Source organism: Balaenoptera physalus (genome assembly GCF_965194825.1).
Source record: "Balaenoptera physalus genome assembly, contig: HAP1_SCAFFOLD_2124, whole genome shotgun sequence".
Lineage (NCBI taxonomy): Eukaryota > Metazoa > Chordata > Mammalia > Artiodactyla > Balaenopteridae > Balaenoptera > Balaenoptera physalus.
Genome location: NW_028124681.1, coordinates 47,974 through 67,824, shown reverse-complemented (window position 1 = coordinate 67,824; position 19,851 = coordinate 47,974). Strand labels below are relative to the sequence as shown.

General features: G+C 40.8%; 4 pseudogenes across 4 annotated transcripts; all 4 read right to left on the bottom strand.

Moving 5' to 3' along the window:
* Positions 1-8: 8 nt before the first annotated feature.
* LOC309654152 (keratin, high-sulfur matrix protein, B2A pseudogene) lies at positions 9-3,435 on the bottom strand (annotated as a pseudogene). The gene has a single exon. The product of its transcript is annotated as a keratin, high-sulfur matrix protein, B2A pseudogene (transcript).
* A 634-nt stretch (positions 3,436-4,069) lies between these two features.
* On the bottom strand, positions 4,070-7,140 carry LOC309654153 (keratin, high-sulfur matrix protein, B2C pseudogene; annotated as a pseudogene). Its single transcript has one exon. The product of its transcript is annotated as a keratin, high-sulfur matrix protein, B2C pseudogene (transcript).
* A 64-nt stretch (positions 7,141-7,204) lies between these two features.
* LOC309654143 (keratin, high-sulfur matrix protein, IIIA3 pseudogene) lies at positions 7,205-9,700 on the bottom strand (annotated as a pseudogene). The gene has a single exon. The product of its transcript is annotated as a keratin, high-sulfur matrix protein, IIIA3 pseudogene (transcript).
* Positions 9,701-14,803: 5,103 nt separating this feature from the next.
* LOC309654157 (keratin, high-sulfur matrix protein, IIIA3 pseudogene) lies at positions 14,804-15,610 on the bottom strand (annotated as a pseudogene). The gene has a single exon. The product of its transcript is annotated as a keratin, high-sulfur matrix protein, IIIA3 pseudogene (transcript).
* Between the last annotated feature and the right edge of the window lie 4,241 nt (positions 15,611-19,851).

The following is a 19,851-nucleotide window of genomic DNA, read 5'->3' as shown; positions in this document are numbered from 1 at the left end:
TCTATTCTGTTCCATATTTGTGCATATGTCTGCTTTTATGTCAGTACCATGCTGTTTTGATTACTGTAGCTTTGTAGTGTAGTTTGAAATCAGAGCATGAGATGCCTCCAGCTTTGTTCTTCTTTCTCAAGATTGCTCTGGCTATTCAGGGCCTTTTGTGGTTCCATACACATTTTGGGATTGTTTGTTATATCCTGGAAAACGCCATTGGAATTTTGATAAGGATTGCATTGAATCTGTAGATTACTTTAGGTAGTATGGACATTTTAACAATAGTAATTCTTCCAGCCGTGAGCATGGAATACCTTTCCCTCAATAAACCCTCAGATATTTTTAGTTTGTGCGCTTTATGGGGATTAACCGCCCCTGGATTTGATCATATATCCTAACATGGTGTAAGAAGAGTACCACGGGATATCAAAGTCAGATTAGAATCTTTTTGGCGACACTCAATGAAGGAAAAGAGATACGTTTGCCGTACCAAATATGTATAATTTATTAGACCTTGGTATATTATTCCCCTTTCATAGGAAGTGAAAGTTGCAAGACGGTGGAGTTTCGGAGGTGAATGTGTCTGAGAAGGACAGACGGTTCTTCCTCAGCTTTGGCAGCATTGGGCTGTGGAGAGGAGGCTTGCTGAAGGTCAATCCCAAGGCAAACTTGTTTTCCCATTTCTTGGGTCAAATTTGTATTTTGGTGGCCTTAGTGGAGAGATCAAGATCTTTCTAGTATTGAATGGAATCAGATAAGTCTGTGAAGTCCAAATATTTGGTAACCCCTCAGAAAATGTCAGTTAAAGTTCAAGAACTTGTTAGTGTCCAGGGGTGGTTGAAGAGATAGTTACTTCATGGATTGAGTTGGAAGTTGAACTTTCAAGTTGAAAATCAGCAACCTGGCTTTTAGCAGGTGGGCTGCCAGCAAGTGGGCTCACAGCAGGTGGGCTGGCAGCAGCAGGCTAGGCGGCAGCAGGACTGTCCACAGTAGGATGGGCGGCAGCAGGAGGCCTGGGCATGGTGCAGCTGGCAGCAGCACGGGGGGGTGCAGCTCACCACACAGCAGGGAGGCAGGCAGGTGCCCTCCACGCGGCAGTCAGGTCGGCACCACCTGGTGCGGCAGCTCACAGCTCCACTGCCTCCCACCTGGCCAGAGCCAATGCTACCAGCAATGCCACAGCCAGTCTCACAGCCACTGGTCTGGCAGCAGTTGGTCTGGCAGAAGGTTGGCTGGCAACACCCGGTCTGGCAGCAGGTTGGCTGACAGCAGCTGGAGCCACAGGTCCCACCAGTGGAACAGATGGGAAATCCACAGAAGCTAGTGGAACAGCAGGCCATGGTGTCAGGAGTTAGGTTGAGAGTTGACTTGTTAAGAGAAGTTTCTGAGTCTTGGCTGCACTTCCTACGTCTGGCCTTTTATATATCCTGCAGAGCCGTGTATTTCCCTAACATTTAGCATTTTTCCTTGATACCATTGCGAAGTCAGTCTCTGACTGGCTAATACCTGAGTTGTTAAGGTTATAAATAGCATTTTCAATGGACTGCTTGGGTCATTGTTCAATTAAATCTCATTATGTTTCTTCTTTGCCCTTTGGATCAAGCCAAGGCTCATTATGGAAGTCACATGATAGTCTAGACTTGGGCCAACCATTGCCCTGGCTTGCTTTGTCATAAACGTCCTTTGACAACCTTGAGGCAGAGTTTATCTAAACTGAACATTCTCTTCCTAACTGGTCATTCAATTAAGGATCATGATTTCGTAAACAATTTGTCTTGACTTGGAATGGCTACCATTAGTGTCATCAAAACGTGAGCTATCACCTGATTCATCAACATCAGAAGAAGGATGCTTTTCTGTGTTCCGTTTGTGCAAGTTACAGGATCCTCAGAACTCGAACAAGTATTTTTGTTATCAATGTACATATTCCCAACTGAAACCCTTAATGACTTTTCTTGTGGATTGTTTCCTGACTCTACTAAATTAAACATAATATGCTAGTAATAAATACACATTTTAATAAGTCAAACAGTAGGCAGGCATATAAAGAAAAGTTAATGTTCTTCCTCCTTTCCCCAAAACATACACATCCCTTCCAAGACTAGTACTTCAGAGATAATCAATATTAATACTTTTGGTGCACGTACTTTGACACATTTCTCCCTGCTTGTGCAAACATAAACCAGTGTATGTACACATATATTGTCTTGCTTAGTAAAGTTGGGGTCTCCTATACCTATTTATTTAAAAACATTTTAATTGTAATAAAATACACATAACATAAAATTTACCATCTTAACCATTTTTACGTGTACAGTTCCCTAGTGTTAAGCATATTCACATCGTTGTGCAATCAATCTCCAGAACTCTTTTTGTCTTACACGACTGAAACTCTATATCCATTAAACAACCACTCCCCCATTCTCCCCTCCCCAAGCTCTTGGCAGTCATCATTCTAATGTGTGTTTTGATGAATTTGACTGCTCTTTGTACCTCATGTAAGTTGAATCATACAGTATTTATCTTTTTGTGACTGGCTTATTTCACTTAGCGTAATGTCCTCGAGATTCATCCACATTGTAGAATATGACAGAATTTCCTTCCTTTTTAAGGCTGAATAAGATTCCATGGTACGCTTGTTCCACGATTTGTTTATCCATTCATCCCTCGATGACACTTGGGTTGCTTGCCCCTTTTAGCTATTTGCAATTAGTGCTGCCAGGAACATGAGTGTACAAATATCTCTTCCAGACCACGCTGTCAATTCTTTGGGGTATATACCTAGGAGTAGAACTGCTGGATCATATGGTAATTCTATTTTTGATTTTTTGAGTAACTGCCATACGGTTTCCCATAGTGGGTGTATCATTTTACATTCACGCCAGCAGTGCACAGGGGTTCCAATTTTTCCATGTCCTTGCCAACACTTTGAGTTACTTGAGAGTAGCCATTCAAATGGATGTGAGGTGGTATGTCACTGTGGTTTTGGTCTGCATTTTCCTAATGATGAGTGGTACTGAGCATCTTTTCATGGGTTTTTTGGCCATTTGTATATCTTCCTTGGAGATACGTCCATTCATGTCCTTTGCCCAGTTTCTTGTGGTTGTCGTTCTTGTTTTGTTGTTGAGTTGCAGGAGTTCTTTATATATTGTGGACTACTAACCCCTCATCAGATATATGATTTGCAAATACCTTCTCCCATACAGTAGATTGCCTTTTCATTTTGTTGTGTCCTTTGATGCAGAGAAGTTTTTAATTTTGATGTAGTTCATTTTGCCTCTTTTTTAACTTTCATTGTCTATTCTTTTGGTGTCATAGCCAAGAAATCATTACCAAATCCAATATCACGAAGATTTTCCTCTGTGTTTTCTTTTACGAGTTTTATAGTTTTAGCTTTTATATGTAAGTCTTTGATCTATTTTGAGTTAACTTTTGTAGATGTTTTGAGATACGGGTCCAACTTCATTTTTTTTGCATGTGGACATCTGGTTTTCCCCACACCATTTGTTGAAAAGATTGCCCTTTCCTATTGAATGGTCTTGGCACCTCCGTTGAAGATCTTTTGACCACATATGTGAGGGTTAATTCTGGGCTCTCTATTCTATTCCATATTTGTGCATATGTCTGCTTTTATGTCAGTACCATGCTGTTTTGATTACTGTAGCTTTGTAGTGTAGTTTGAAATCAGAGCATGAGATGCCTCCAGCTTTGTTCTTCTTTCTCAAGATTGCTCTGGCTATTCAGGGCCTTTTGTGGTTCCATACACATTTTGGGATTGTTTGTTATATCCTGGAAAACGCCATTGGAATTTTGATAAGGATTGCATTGAATCTGTAGATTACTTTAGGTAGTATGGACATTTTAACAATAGTAATTCTTCCAGCCATTAGCATGGAATACCTTTCCCTCAATAAACCCTCAGATATTTTTAGTTTGTGCTCTTTATGGGGATTAACCTCCCCTGGATTTGATCACATATCCTAACATGGTGTAAGAAGAGTACCACGGGATATCAAAGTCAAATTATAATCTGTTTGGCGACACTCAATGAAGGAAAAGAGATTCGTTTGCCGTACCAAATACGTATAATTTATTAGACCTTGGTATATTATTCCCCTTTCATAGGAAGTGAAAGTTGCAAGAGGGTGGAGTTTCGGAGGTGAATGTGTCTGAGAAGGACAGACGGTTCTTCCTCAGCTTTGGCAGCATTGGGCTGTGGAGAGGAGGCTTGCTGAAGGTCAAGCCCAAGGCAAACTTGTTTTCCCATTTCTTGGGTCAAATTTGTATTTTGGTGGCCTTAGTGGAGAGATCAAGATCTTTCTAGTATTGAATGGAATCAGATAAGTCTGTGAAGTCCAAATATTTGGTAACCCCTCAGAAAATGTCAATTAAAGTTCAAGAACTTGTTAGTGTCCAGGGGTGGTTGAAGAGATAATTACTTCATGGATTGAGTTGGAAGTTGAACTTTCAAGTTGAAAATCAGCAACCTGGCTTTTAGCAGGTGGGCTGCCAGCAAGTGGGCTCACAGCAGGTGGGCTGGCAGCAGCAGGCTAGGCGGCAGCAGGACTGTCCACAGTAGGATGGGCGGCAGCAGGAGGCCCGGGCATGGTGCAGCTGGCAGCAGCACGGGGGGGTGCAGCTCACCACACAGCAGGGAGGCAGGCAGGTGCCCTCCACGCGGCAGTCAGGTCGGCACCACCTGGTGCGGCAGCTCACAGCTCCACTGCCTCCCTCCTGGCCACAGCCAATGCTACCAGCAATGCCACAGCCAGTCTCACAGCCACTGGTCTGGCAGCAGTTGTTCTGGCAGAAGGTTGGCTGGCAACACCCGGTTTGGCAGCAGGTTGGCTGACAGCAGCTGGAGCCACAGGTTCCACTATTGGAGCAGGTGGGAAATCCACAGAAGCTAGTGGAACAGTAGACCATGGTGTCAGGAGCTGGGCTAAGAGCTGGGCTGCTTGGAGAAGTTTGTGATTTGGGTCTGCTTTTCCAGTCGGGCTTTTTATAGTCCTTGGTTAGTTCTTGTGTTTGTGACAGTCAGCATTTTTATTTTACTACTCTTTAAACAAACTTTTCAGGGCCCTCCGATTGTTCAAACACTGAGTTCTTTTAAATATATGTCCAAATTGGGTTTTCCTTACTGGTCAGCTAATACTCACCAAATATGTTTATCCTCGGTAGAAATACTGATGTTTCATTTTCAAACAATGCTGTAATTTCTCTTCAAGTCTCAGCCTTTGTTTTGCACTTGTGATCACATCACTTGTCACTCACAAGACAATGTGACTATCGGGTCATATTCATCAAACCTTCAGTCTCCAGATTAAAATTATTAACCATTGATTTTCCTTCATGTAAGGGTATTTCTCTATTTTTTTAGATAGTTAAGATTATAGTTTTGGGACTTCCCTGGCGGTCCAGTGGTTAAGACTTCACCTTCCAATGCAGGGGGTCCAGGTTCGATCCCTGGTTGGGGAGCTAAGATCCCACATGCCTCGCGGTTAGAAAACCAATACATAAAACAAAGCAATATTGTAACAAATTCAATAAAGACTTTAAAAAATGGTCCACATCAAAAAAATCTTTAAAAAAAAATTAGTTTCTATAATCAGCCAGATAAAACTCTGATAAACTCCACAGTCACAGGAATTCATAGATCCTTTCAGAAATTAAATCTCTCCAATTTCTATAATCTCTCTTGAACTTCACACATTCACACTTGAGGAAACATTTATCACTGAGGAGGGTATATGGAATAAAACCTACTCCATTCCAATTTACTGTGGATATTTTGTTAGCACAAATTTAAAAGAAGGGCTGAAATTCATATCCAGTAAGGGAAAAAAATCACAAAAATTTTAAGTGTAATAGACATTTCTCTGTGAAGGATAAAAATCACTTCTAAAAATCACTTCAGTGATTTTCAGGATAAAAATCACTTCTAAAAATCACTTCAGTGGATTATCTGGAAAGCATTTATTTCTCGAAGGTGGGATTCATTTTATGTAACTACAACTTTTTTCCTATGAAAGGATGATATTAGACCACAGAGCATGACAATTGAATTTGTGAAGGAGAACCCATAAAGAAGCAGGAATTAGGAAATACTTTCTCTGGATCACAGTCTTATAAGGCAGGTTAGGGAATGCATGATCAAATATCATTCAATAGGTGTAAGTGCAAAGAGATTATGATAAATTTCAGCCAAAAAAAAAATTGAAACAATTCTTGGTGATTTCCAAAAGAAAGACCGTGAATTTCCATTAAAATGTTAGGGTTACATGGAAGAAAATGAAAAAAGTGGTGGCCAAAAGAATACATTATTGCTACTTGTGGTAGGTTTATTCTTGCATTCCAATCATGAATAGAAGCACATAGTTAGCTTTTATCAGGTGGAGGTGTTGGTTTGTACAGCGATAGAATTACATTAAAGAGTGACTGCTGTCAGTGTCAATAAAGATGTTCATGTCATATGGTAACCATGACTGCAAGTATGAACTTGAAAGATGGTTAGGGGAATCACCGAATGTTGGAGATCCAAAACTTGATAAATCATCTAGTCCAACCATTTAATTGTATAGGTGTAGAAACTGACATCATTCTTTTTATAAAGAGCACATGGTTATTAAATACTATTATGCACACTAAAGGATTATGTAGAAGGGAAGACCCAGTCTGCCTGCCTCATATCTTGCTCTAGTGCACAAATCAGCATAGTACAAATAGGTCAGATTAATCAAGGAAAAGAGTTGAACATAGAACCATTCAGCCTCAAAGTTCTAAGTTGGAACATTGATATTGTGGTGTGGACCACTTTTAATTTCCTCTCAGCATCAGTTGATGTTAGAATACTACTGAGTTTAGGATTGGCTGCCCTTTGGAGAGATTAGTGACTTGCTCCATTCACACAACCAGTGTATAGCCAGAAGAGCTGGGTGTAAAACTCCTATCCCTCATTCCTAGATCAGTTCATTTTACTTTATACCATGTTGCTTTCCAGGATCAACTAAAGTTTGTAAAACTCTTTGTCTTCTCTGTTTTTTTCCTAATATTTCATAATAGTTCAAGAATAGAAATATTAGTGGTAGGCAGAATACACTATAGAACTGTGATTTTAAACACACAGTAAATAAGCATAAATATTTTAAAATTCTATTCAATATTTATGAATATTTATTATGAATATTTAATATTCATAAATATTTAAAAGTGTCTTCTGACCAGAAGAGTTTCCCATAGAGCTGCAATTCCTAATTATTTTATTCCTAGTTGCTTCTTGTTTCCTATATTCAGATTGGTTAATATTCCTTCTGGGTGTCTATATCTGCCACACTCTTTGGGTCTTCTTTATTCCATGGTCATCATCTTAGTTAGCTCTTATTGTGTATCACTTGGATCAGGGCAATGGCCTCTTGAATTGTTTCTGTATAGTCATTATATGTTTAGCCCTAGGGCTTTTGTTTTTATAAGCATCTACCATAGGAATCATCCCTATGCCCTACTCCTGTCATGCCATTCCCCTGCCCTAAGGCTTTCAACAGTTCTTCGTACTTATTGCATAAACGGCATACTCCTTTGGCTAGTATTCAAAGCACACAAATTTTCCAGATTTATCTCCCACATATGTGCTCTACATATATCCAGTGCTCCCAGTCAAACCATCTCTGAACAACCTCCCTCTATACACCTTTGTGAATACTGTTTCCATTATTGAAAATGCCATATTCCCTCAGATCTGCACACCTAAATCTATATAAAATGCTAGCTTCTTTTTCAATCTTTCTTGTTCTCCCCAATCAACAGTAACTTCTCTGTTGACACCATAGAGTGTGTTGTACTTTTTACATATTCTAATTTTTAGTTGAGTTGTTGTAAATTTGATTCATCTCCCTAGAAATTTCTTGAACAGGGGAACATTTTTAACTCAATTTTAATTTCTATTGTATACCATATAGTCTGTGGCTTGCAGATGTAGGCAATCAGTGGATTTTTGTTATGTTTATATTTCATGAAAAAAATTTAGAATAAATAAGTAAAACCAAGGCAGTGTTTGCTAGGCCAGAAAAGAGAAGTTTATTAGAAAACAAACATGCTGCAAGACTTAAGATCTAAGAAGGAAAGAAGGAAGTTGTCACTGTTACTTGAGAACAGTCCAAGCCTTAATAGATGTGTGTGGATCGCCATTCAACTCCTGCTTGATTTGGGGTATTGATAACTCAGAGGAGGTTTGTTAGGTAGACAAATGGGGGTAGAACTTTTTCAGAAGGTTGCTTGCTGGCTCTCGGCAGTCAGTGCACTGCTCAGCAGCAGGAGGAAGTCCTGCAGATGGTGCGGCAGGGGGCTGACTGGCAGCAGGGGTGGCGGCAGCACGGGGACTGCACAGAGACGGGATGGCAGCAGGTGGTGGTCCAGCAGCAGGGGCGGCAGACCACGGCCTGGCAGGACGTGGGGCAGCAGATGATGGGGCGGCAGCAGCCGTCCTGCAGGCTGCACGGGGCGTAGCAGACTGGGCGGCAGCGGGGCTCACAGATGGGGCGCGTGCAGCGGGGCACGCAGGTCACGGGGCGGCACACGGTGGTCTGGCAGCACACTGGGCGGCAGCAGCAGGGGTCGTGGCAGCAGCGGGGCTGGAAGCAGCCTCCGGCGCAGCCCAGGGAGGAGGAGATGGGGCCGAAGCAGGAGCCGGTCATGGCGGTGTCTGGGCTTGAGTTGGCTTCAGCTGGTGAGAGGAGTTGAGAGTTCTCAGGTGTGAATGTCTTCCTCCTGCTCTGGGCCCTTTATATACCCTGGTCAGCTGCTGATGACCCCTCTTGTTTATCTTTTGGCCAATTAAGTAGACATTTGTTTTGACTAATGATTGCATTGCTGGTGAAATACTCCTGATCTCATTAAAGAACATGTGTTACATCCCTAAATATGGATGTATTCACTGTGTTCATCATCAAAACCTCAGCACTCCTCTGCGCCATTTGAAGGGATAGCAGCTCTTCATGCTTATTCTGAGTAGATGGGACCTGGCAAATCCTGGGCAAAAGGGGCCTAAAGGGGCTGCATTTTTAAAGAAATTAAACATATAAGGGTTTCTAGAGCACTGACTAGATCCTATCCTTGACCCCCAAGAGATCCCCTGAAACATCTACATGTGAATCAGACAGGTGTCAGACACAGTCTTTTGTGTGGATTCCTTGGGAAAACATTTATGTTTCACTTGATATATACTGAAATGTACATGCCTTGAATAGTACTGCAGTTCATATGCTTGTATTGGAAAGGCAAAAGTTTATTTTCATAAACCAAGTGAGTATTACAATAAAATATCCAAGAGTGCCATCATTTTTTTTCCTTTTTCTTTTTTCCAGCGCATGTTGCGGCATCTCTGATCTGGCTGGTCAGAGAATATTGATTTTCTCTGAGGCATGACATGTTTTATACTTGCCTTTCTTGTGTGTGTGATATGGAATCATGTAATGAGAAGTTTTTTCTTACTATACCTTGACATGGGCGCTACAACTATGAAGGGATAAGACAGAGATTTGTTCTCCATCACAGATGTAGAAAACAAATTTATGGTCACCAGAGGGGAAAGGCGGGGACGGAAAAATTGGAACATTGGGATTGACATGTACACACTACTATATATAAAATACATAACTAATAAGGACCTACTGTATAGCACAGGAAATCTACTCAACACTCTGTAATGACCTGTATGGGAAAAGAATCTAAAAAAGTGTGGCTATATGTATATGAATAACTAACTGATTCACTTAGCTGTACAGCAGAAAGTAACACAGCATTGAAAATCAACTATACTCCAATAAAAATTAATTTCAAAAAAAGACAGGATTTTTCAGCAAACAGTGTACACTATATGATACACTGTTCAAAGCAGTGGATTGGGTAGTTAACGCAGCTGTTCTGTGATGGTACAGCTAGAAGTGTGATTGATGGACGTGCTTCTTTGGGAATCGTTGCCACGGGCAGTTGAGGAATTGCGTGGGGAAAACGGTCTCATTACTTTTCACCTTTACTCCTATAATTCACCAGACAGGGTTTTGGATCACTTTAGGATCATTTCCATAATTCAAAAGAATGTGCCTCAGGCCCCAGGAGCTAAAGCTTCCCAAATGGAATTTCAAACATAATGTCAAAACTTATAAAGAAATGCAAATTGACTGAATGTAAATTGACACAATTGAGGAAACAGAGGAGGGAGAAATCACGTACAATCTCATCGATGTAGACCTTCAACTCTCTCTCTCTCACGTTCTGTTGTCCATGGGCACTCGTGATTTTTTCAAAGCGGTAACCAGAGCCTAGATTTAAAAAACTTGTATATTCTGCTCTCTTTTCTCTTTTTTTCCCCAGCTTTCTTGAGATATAATTGACATATAACATTGTGTCATTTTAGGTGCACATTGTGATGGTCTGCTACACATGTATATTGCAAAATATTTACCACAAAAAGGTTAGTTAACAGATCCTTCACCTTACATAACCATCATTTTGTTGTTGTTATGATGAGAACATTAAAGCTCTACTCTCATAGAACCTTTTGAGTAGACAGTATACCGTTGACCCGTGCATGACACGGGTTTGGACTGCACGGGTCGACTTATAAGCAGATGTTTTTCAGTAGTAAGTACTACAGTACCATACGACCTAAGGTTGGTTTCATCATGGAGAGGGAGGAAATGCAAGTACAGAGAAACCATAGATACAGAATCTCGGATATGGAGGGCAGAGGGTCGGTGCCCCTAAGCCTAGAGTAGTTCAAGGGTCAACTATAGTATTCTTAACATAATCACCGTGCTGTTCATTAGATCCTCAGAATTCATTCATCTCGTAACTGGAAGTTTGTATCTTTTGACCAACATCTCCCCATTTCTCCTATCCCTCAGCCCCTGGCAATTACCATTCTAGTCTATGTTTCTTTGAGTTTGATGGTTTTGATTCCACGTGTAAGTGATATCATATAATATTTATCTTTCTCTGTTTGACTTATTTCAATCAACATAATACCTTCAGGGTCCATCCATGTTATCCCAAAAGGCAGAATTTCCTTCTTTTTATGGGTGAATTATATGTAGAAAACATTTTGTTTATCCATTCATCTGTTGTTGGACCTTTAGCTTGTTTCAATGTCTTGGCAATTATGAATAATGCTCTCATGTACATGGGAGTGCAGATATCACTTTGAGGTAGTGATTTCATCTCATTTGGATGTATTCCAAGATGTGAGATTACCGGATCATAGGGTAGTTCTATTTTTAACTTTTTGAGGAGCCTCCATACTGTTTTCCATAGTAGCTGTACGAATTTACATTCCTACCAACAGTGCACCAGGGTTCCCTTTTCTCCACATCCTCACCAGCATTCGTTATCTCTTGTCTTCTTGATGATACCCATTCTAACAGGTGTGAGGTGCTATCACATTGTGGTTTTGATTTGCATCTCCCTGGTGATTAGTGATGTTGAACACCTTTTCATGTACTTGTTGACCATCTCTATGCCTTCTTTGAAAAAATGTTTACAAATCCTCTACCCGTTTGTTAAGTGAATTGGTTTTTGGTTTTGTCTTGTTTTGTGTTGTTCTGGTGTTATTTAGGAGTTCCTTAATTTTTTGGATATTAACTGCTTATCAGATATATAGTTTGCAAATAATTTCTCCCATTCAGTGGGCTGCCTTTTCATTTTGTTGAGGATTTCTTTTGCTCTGTAGAAGCTTTTTAGTTGGATGTAGTTCCATTTGCTGGCTTTTGCGTTTCTTGCTTGTGCTTTGCTCTTTTCAAGCCACATTGCTGATAATCAATTTCTCCTGTTGCTGGGGGTGGGGCATCTTCCTAATGATCTCATTTTGTGCAAGGAGAACCTCTCTGGAGGATCACCTCAGTTAAGAAGACGAATTTCCCCACTCCAAACACTTCTGAGCCCAAATTTTTCCAAAATGATTTTTCTCTCCCTTTTATAAAGATCCACAAAGATGAAGAGTTCACTAGCCCTTCAGCAGGCAATTCTGGTGTTTATTCAGTCTAAGACACTCATCCTACCCCATGCCCAATTTCATTTCCAGGCAGAGAAAATATGGGTCATGTGTGAATAATTCATGCCACAAACTCTGTGAATTGACACTGGTGGCAAGTCATGTGCTATTTTCTGATGCCACTTATCCTAAAACCATACAACACTCATTAAATACTTTGCCACTTACTATGGGTCCTTGGGTCTTGAGGGATAATAAAGATATGTAATCAAGGTTGTTGTGAAGATTAAGTGAGCTAATAAGTGTGAAGCAGTAAGAACAGCGCCTGGCACTTCGTGTCTTATATTTGTTAAGTTAGTAAATATATTTTAATAGGTCATGTTACACTGGTGCCTTATAAACTCCAAATTTTGAACTCAGAACAAAGATGAAAGTTTTTCATATGGCAAATGGCCAGTTCTCTGCTCAAATCACCACAGAATACATATTGAATAAGATTTTTCAGTGGGGAATTTCATTAACAGAGTAAAATAAAAATACCTTGGAGGAAGATATAGAGCTCCCTCTATGTGAACACCAGTCTCTGTAAAGGGGAGTCAGGCTATCGATGTAGAACTGACTAGACAAATATGTGTCAGAATCGTGAAGAGTGGATTAACCCTACTGAAAGTACCACAACCCATGCAAGAGAGTGAGGTCTTAGAAAAACATCCTTAAAAGAAAAGGCTGAAAACCAGACAGGTTCTTAGTGGTGATGAGCAACAGATTTTGCATAATGAATGCTAGGGCTTTATTTAACCCAACAATTTGCAACCATCACATTGTGAACAAATTTTAACATGAAAAATACTGGCTTGTTGAGTTCTCAATTCTCAATTGTCTATACAAATGGAGAAAAACAATTGTACCTATAATCTGAAACAGCTAGCAATGTTTATAAATTCTTCATTCGGAGCATAGCAAAAGTGCCCCTTGCTTTATGCAATTGAGATGATCGTAAAATGCTAAAATATAAATTCAATGTTTAATAATTTGATCACATTTGAAAGATCTCAGGGACCTCCCTGGTGGTCCTGTGGCTAAGAATCCGCGCTCCCAATGCAGGGGCCCGGGTTCGATCCCTGCTCAGGGTACTTGATCTCATATGCCGCAGCTGACTGTTTGCATGCCACAACGAAGACCTGGCACAGCCAAACAAATAAAATAAATTAAAAAAAAAAATATCTCAGAGAAGTCCACTATTTACAACACTGTGGTATACTCTTATATGTAATAAAAGACCTCTTTAGGAGTACAAACCGCTGTTCTCTAACTTATCTACTTTAAATTCATTTAGACTTTGATAGTTACATTTTTAAGAGCATAGCATAATTGTGAGAAAATTTTAAATAATTTCCCCCAAAGAGGTACAGGTTTTAGGCAATCCAGTTCATCTAAAAATAAAATGTACGTTCATTTTTAAAAGTAAATAATTGAGAATAATATGAAGTAGAAGATGAATATTATTACCAGTTCTGTAGGTTTTGTTACCTAATGTTCCAGCTATTTTTTTAGGCAGAAAAACACATAGGCACGGACACACAGAACACGTACTCCCTCACGAGATAGGTTCATATTTTACTGCTTCCTTATTTTTTACTTAAAAATGACACGACCATTGCATGAGGTTTCCTAATAGGTTTACAGTCGTCAACTATTTTTGGTATTTCTTATATTATGTACTATTTGACTTTTTTCTGATTTACAGCTCATGTCCCTAAGTAGATTATAACCTCTTCAAAGCAGGAACCGCCTTTTATTCCTTTATATTCCCTCAGGGTGGTCAACTCAGTGCCTTATTCACAGTAGATGTTCAAAAAATACTTGTAGATTGGCAGTGATTAACGTGCGTGAAAAATGCCTTCAATGCCCAGTTCCTGAGCACAAAGATAAGCAGCCCTGGAGAGCCAGTATGGATTTAATATCCACACAAGTCGACATTGTGAATCACATGCCAAATAACAGCCAGCGCTGTAGTACATAGAAGGGAGTGTCTATTACCTGAAGAAGCAGTTCTACTTGGTCACAAAATATGACAGTTCCTCTGCGCAGAGGAACGTGTCTCCGATCATAGTAAGAGGAAATGTTTGGCTTAAATGCTTAATGTCAGGGGGCTTGCGTTCTCCTGGGTCTTTTCTGAACATCAGTGGTTATAATGACATTAAGAAACGTATTTGATCGTTCATTACTCATTGCTCCTTAGCTTCAAAAACAGGCGATTGGCCAGATGCCACTCAAGGTTCCTTCCACCTCTAACATACTGGGCTTTCTGTGCTGTGCTAGCAGGTGTGAGTTCAGTGAATGAATACTCAGACTGGGAATATAAGTGGTAACCCCAGTGTAGACTCCTTACTGGTCATTTTTGAAGAACATTTCTCAGGTGTGCGGCACCTGTCTGGAGCCATGGGCATCTGTGACTCTGTATATGTGATGACGATATAGCTGTGCCCACCTTCCTTAGCTACTGTGTCCTATAAATGCCATCTACAATGATAAGAAGGAAACTACCCAGACTTAGGTTATTTTAGAGAACAATTTAAGAGGATTATCCTGTATCTTGCTTTCAATGTCTCTGGAAAATTCAGACAGAATCTCCTTAAAGGAAATATCACGAAGACCATGATTTCTATGCTGGGAGTGCTGAATTTATTAGAAAACCAACATTATATAGGAGGGAGCTGGGGTCTTGAGAGGACAGGATATTCTTGAGAAGTAGTTCGTTTGAAAAGGGTCTTCGGTGCCTCTTATAAGCTAGTTAGAAGAGAGGAGGAATGGGCTTCTCAAGAAGAGCCCTGCCACTTTCTGCTGTGAAGCTGTGGGACAGCAGGATGGAGCCGGCCGTCTCTGGGGGACCCGTAGTGATGATGCGCTCCTAGGATGCATTGCTCAGCAGCAGGAGGAAGTGCTGCAGGTGGCCCAGCAGGGGTCCGGCTGGCAGCAGGGGTGGCGGCAGCACGGGGACTGCACAGAGACGGGATGGCAGCAGGTGGTGGTCCAGCAGCAGGGGCGGCAGACCACGGCCTGGCAGGACGTGGGGCAGCAGGTGATGGGGCGGCAGCAGCCGTCCTGCAGGCTGCACGGGGCGCAGCAGACTGGGCGGCAGCGGGGCTCACAGATGGGGCGCGTGCAGCGGGGCACGCAGGTCACGGGGCGGCACACGGTGGTCTTGCAGTACACTGGGCGGCAGCAGCGGGGGTCGTGGCAGCAGCGGGGCTGGAAGCAGCCTGCGGCGCAGCCCAGGGAGGAGGAGATGGGGCCGAAGCAGGAGCCGGTCATGGCGGTGTCTGGGGCTGAGTTGGCTTGAGCTGGTGAGAAGAGTTGAGAGTTCTCAGGTGTGAATGTCTTCCTCCTGCTCTGGGCCCTTTATATACCCTGGTCAGCTGCTGATGACCCCTCTTGTTTATCTTTTGGCCAATTAAGTAGACATTTGTTTTGACTAATGATTGCATTGCTGGTGAAATACTCATGATCTCATTAAAGAACATGTGTTACATCCCTAAATATGGATGTATTCACGCCGTTCATCATCAAAACCTCAGCACTCCTCTGCGCCATTTGAAGGGATAGCAGCTCTTCATGCTTATTTTGAGTTGATGTGACCTGGCAAATCCTGGGCAAAAGGGGCCTAAAGGGGTGCACTTTTAAAGAAATTAAACACATAAGGGTTTTTAGAGCACTGACTAGATCCTATCCTTGACCCCCAAGAGATCCCCTGAAACACCTACATGTGAATCAGACAGGTGTCAGACACAGTCTTTTGTGTGGATTCCTTGGGAAAACATTTATGTTTCACTTGATGTATAGTGCAATGTACATGCCTTGAATAGTACTGCAGCTCATATGCTTGTATTGGAAAGGCAAAAGTTTATTTTCATAAACCAAGTGAGTATTATAATAAAATATCCAAGAGTGCCATCATTTTATTTTCTTTTTCTTTTTTCCAGCACATGTTGCGGCATCTCTGATCTGGCTGGTCAGAATATTGCTTTTCTCTAAGGCATGACATGTTTTGTAATTGCCTTTCCTGTGTATGTGATATGGAATCGTGTAATGAGAAGTTTTTTCTTACTATACCTTGACATGGGTTCTACAACTGTGAAGGGATAAGACAGAGGTTTGTTCTCCATCACAGATGTAGAAAACAAATTTATGGTCACCAGAGGGGAAAGGCGGGGACGGAAAAATTGGAACATTGGGATTGACATGTACACACTACTATATATAAAATAGATAACTAATAAGGACCTACTGTATAGCACGGGAACTCTACTCAATACTCTGTAATGACCTGTATGGGAAAAGAATCTTAAAAAGTGTGGATATATGTATATGAATAATTAACTGATTCATTAGCTGTACAGCAGAAAGTAACACAACATTGAAAATCAACTATACTCCAATAAAAATTAATTTCAAAAACAGACAGGATTTTTCAGCAAACAGTGTATACGTATATGATACACTGTTCAAAGCAGTGGATTGGGGAGGTAACGCAGCTGTTGTCTGATGGAATGGCTAGAAGTGTGATTCAAGGACATGCTTCTTTGGGAATCATTGCCACGGGCAGTTGAGGAATTGCGTGGGGAAAACGGGCTCATTACTTTTCACCTTTACTCCTATGATTCACCAGACAGGGTTTTGGATCACTTTAGGATCATTTCCATAATTCAAAAGAATGTGCCTCAGGCCCCAGGAGCTAAAGCTTCCCAAATGGAATTTCAAGCATAATGTCAAAACTTATAACGAAATGCAAATTGACTGGATGTAAATTGACACATTTGGGGAAACAGAGGAGGGAGAAATCAAGTACAATGTCATCGATGTAGACCTTCAACTCTCTCTCTCTCACGTTCTGTTGTCCATGGGCACTCGTGATTTTTTCAAAGCGGTAACCAGAGCCTAGATTAAAAAAACTTGTATGTTCTGCTCTCTTTTCTCTTGTTTTCCCCAGCTTTCTTGAGATATAATTGACATATAACATTGTGTCATTTTAGGTGCACATTGTGATGGTCTGATACACATGCGTATTGCAAAATGTTTCCCACAAAGAGGTTAGTTAACAGGTCCTTCACCTTACGTCACTATCATTGTGTTGTTGTTACGATGAGAACATTAAAGCTCTACTTTCATAGCACCTTTTGAGTAGACAGTATACAGTTGTCCCGTGCACAACACGGGTTTGGACTGCACGGGTCGACTTATAAGCAGATGTTTTTCAGTAGTAAGTACTACAGTGCCATACGACCTAAGGTTGGTTTCATCATGGAGAGGGAGGAAATGCAAGTACAGAGAAACCATAGATACAGAACCTCGGATATGGAGGGCAGAGGGTCGGTGCCCCTAAGCCCAGACTAGTTCAAAGGTCAACTATAGTATTGTTAACATAGTCACCGTGCTGTTCATTAGATCCTCAGAATTCATTCATCTCGTGACTGGAAGTTTGTATCTTTTGACCAACATCTCCCCATTTCTCCTACCCCTCAGCCCCTGGCAATTACCTTTCTAGTCTATGTTTCTTTGAGTTTGATGGTTTTGATTCCACGTGTAAGTGATATCATATTATATTTTTCTTTCTCTGTTTGACTTATTTCACTCAGCATAATGCCTTCAGGGTCCATCCATGTTATCCCAAAAGGCAGAATTTCCTTCTTTTTATGGGTGAATTATATGTAGAAAACATTTTGTTTATCCATTCATCTGTTGTTGGACGTTTAGCTTGTTTCAATGTCTTGGCAGTTATGAATAATGCTCTCATGTACATGGGAGTGCAGATATCACTTTGAGGTAGTGATTTCATCTCATTTGGATGTATTCCAAGATGTGAGATTACCGGATCATAGGGTAGTTCTATTTTTAACTTTTTGAGGAGCCTCCATACTGTTTTCCATAGTAGCTGTACGAATTTACATTCCTACCAACAGTGCACCAGGGTTCCCTTTTCTCCACATCCTCACCAGCATTCGTTATCTCTTGTCTTCTTGATGATAACCATTCTAACAGGTGTGAGGTGCTATCACATTGTGGTTTTGATTTGCATCTCCCTGGTGATTAGTGATGTTGAACACCTTTTCATGTACTTGTTGACCATCTCTATGCCTTCTTTGAAAAAATGTTTACAAATCCTCTACCCGTTTGTTAAGTGAATTGGTTTTTGGTTTTGTCTTGTTTTGTGTTGTTCTGGTGTTATTTAGGAGTTCCTTAATTTTTTGGATATTAACTGCTTATCAGATATATAGTTTGCAAATATTTTCTCCCATTCAGTGGGCGGCCTTTTCATTTCGTTGAGGATTTCTTTTGCTCTGGAGAAGCTTTTTAGTTGGATGTAGTTCCATTTGCTCGCTTTTGCGTTTCTTGCTTGTGCTTTGCTCTTTTCAAGCCACATTGTCTGATCATCAATTTTTCCTGTTGCTGGGGGTGGGGCATCTTCCTAATGATCTCATTTTGTGCAAGGAGAACCTCTCTGGAGGATCACCTCAGTTAAGAAGACGAATTTCCCCACTCCAAACACTTCTGAGCCCAAATTGTTCCAAAATGATTTTTCTCTCCCTTTTATAAAGATCCACAAAGATGAAGAGTTCACTAGCCCTTCAGCAGGCAATTCTGGTGTTTATTCAGTCTAAGACACTCATCCTACCCCATGCCCAATTTCATTTCCAGGCAGAGAAAATATGGGTCATGTGTGAATAATTCATGCCACAGACTCTGTGAATTTACACTGGTGGCAAGTCATGTGCTATTTTCTGATGCCACTTATCCTAAAACCATACAACACTCATTAAATACTTTGCCACTTACTATGGGTCCTTGGGTCTTGAGGGATAATAAAGATATGTAATCAAGGTTGTTGTGAAGATTAAGTGAGCTAATAAGTGTGAAGCAGTAAGAACAGCGCCTGGCACTTCGTGTCTTATATTTGTTAAGTTAATAAATATATTTTAATAGGTCATGTTACACTGGTGCCTCATAAACTCCAAATTTTGAACTCAGAACAAAGATGAATGTTTTTGATATGGCAAATGGCCACTTCTCTGTTCAAATCACTGTAGAACACATATTAAATAAGATTTTTCAGTGGGGAGTTTCATTAACAGACTAAACTAAAAATGCCTGCAGGAAGATATAGAGCTCCCTCTATGTGAACACCAATCTCTGTAAAGGGGAGTCAGGCTATCGATGTAGAACTGACAAGACAAATACGTGTCAGAATTGTGGATAGTGGATTAACCCTACCGAAAGTACCACAACCCATGCAAGAGAGTGAGGTCTTAGAAAAACATCCTTAAAAGAAAAGGCTGAAAACCAGACAGTTTCTTAGTGGTGATGGGCAACAGATTTTGCATAAGGAATGCTAGGGCTTTATTTAACCCAACAATTTCCGACCATCACATTGTGAACAAATTTTAACATGAAAAGTACTGTCTTGTTGAGTTTTCAATTCTCAATTGTCTATAAAAATGGAGAATAACAATTGTACATATAATCTGAAACAGCTAGCAATGTTTAAAAATTCTTCATTCGGAACATAGCAAAAGTGCCCTTTGCTTTATGCAATTGAGATGATCGTAAAATGCTAAAATATAAATTCAATGTTTAATAATTTGATCACATTTGAAAGATCTCATGGACCTCCCTGGTGGTTCCGTGGCTAAGAATCTGCGCTCCCAATGCAGGGGCCCGGGTTCGATCCCTGGTCAGGGAACTTGATCTCATATGCCGCAGCTGAGTGTTTGCATGCCACAACGAAGACCTGGCGCGGCCAAACAAACAAAATAAATAAGTAAATATTTAAAACACCCAAAAGATCTCCGAGAAGTCCACTATTTACAACACGGTGGTAT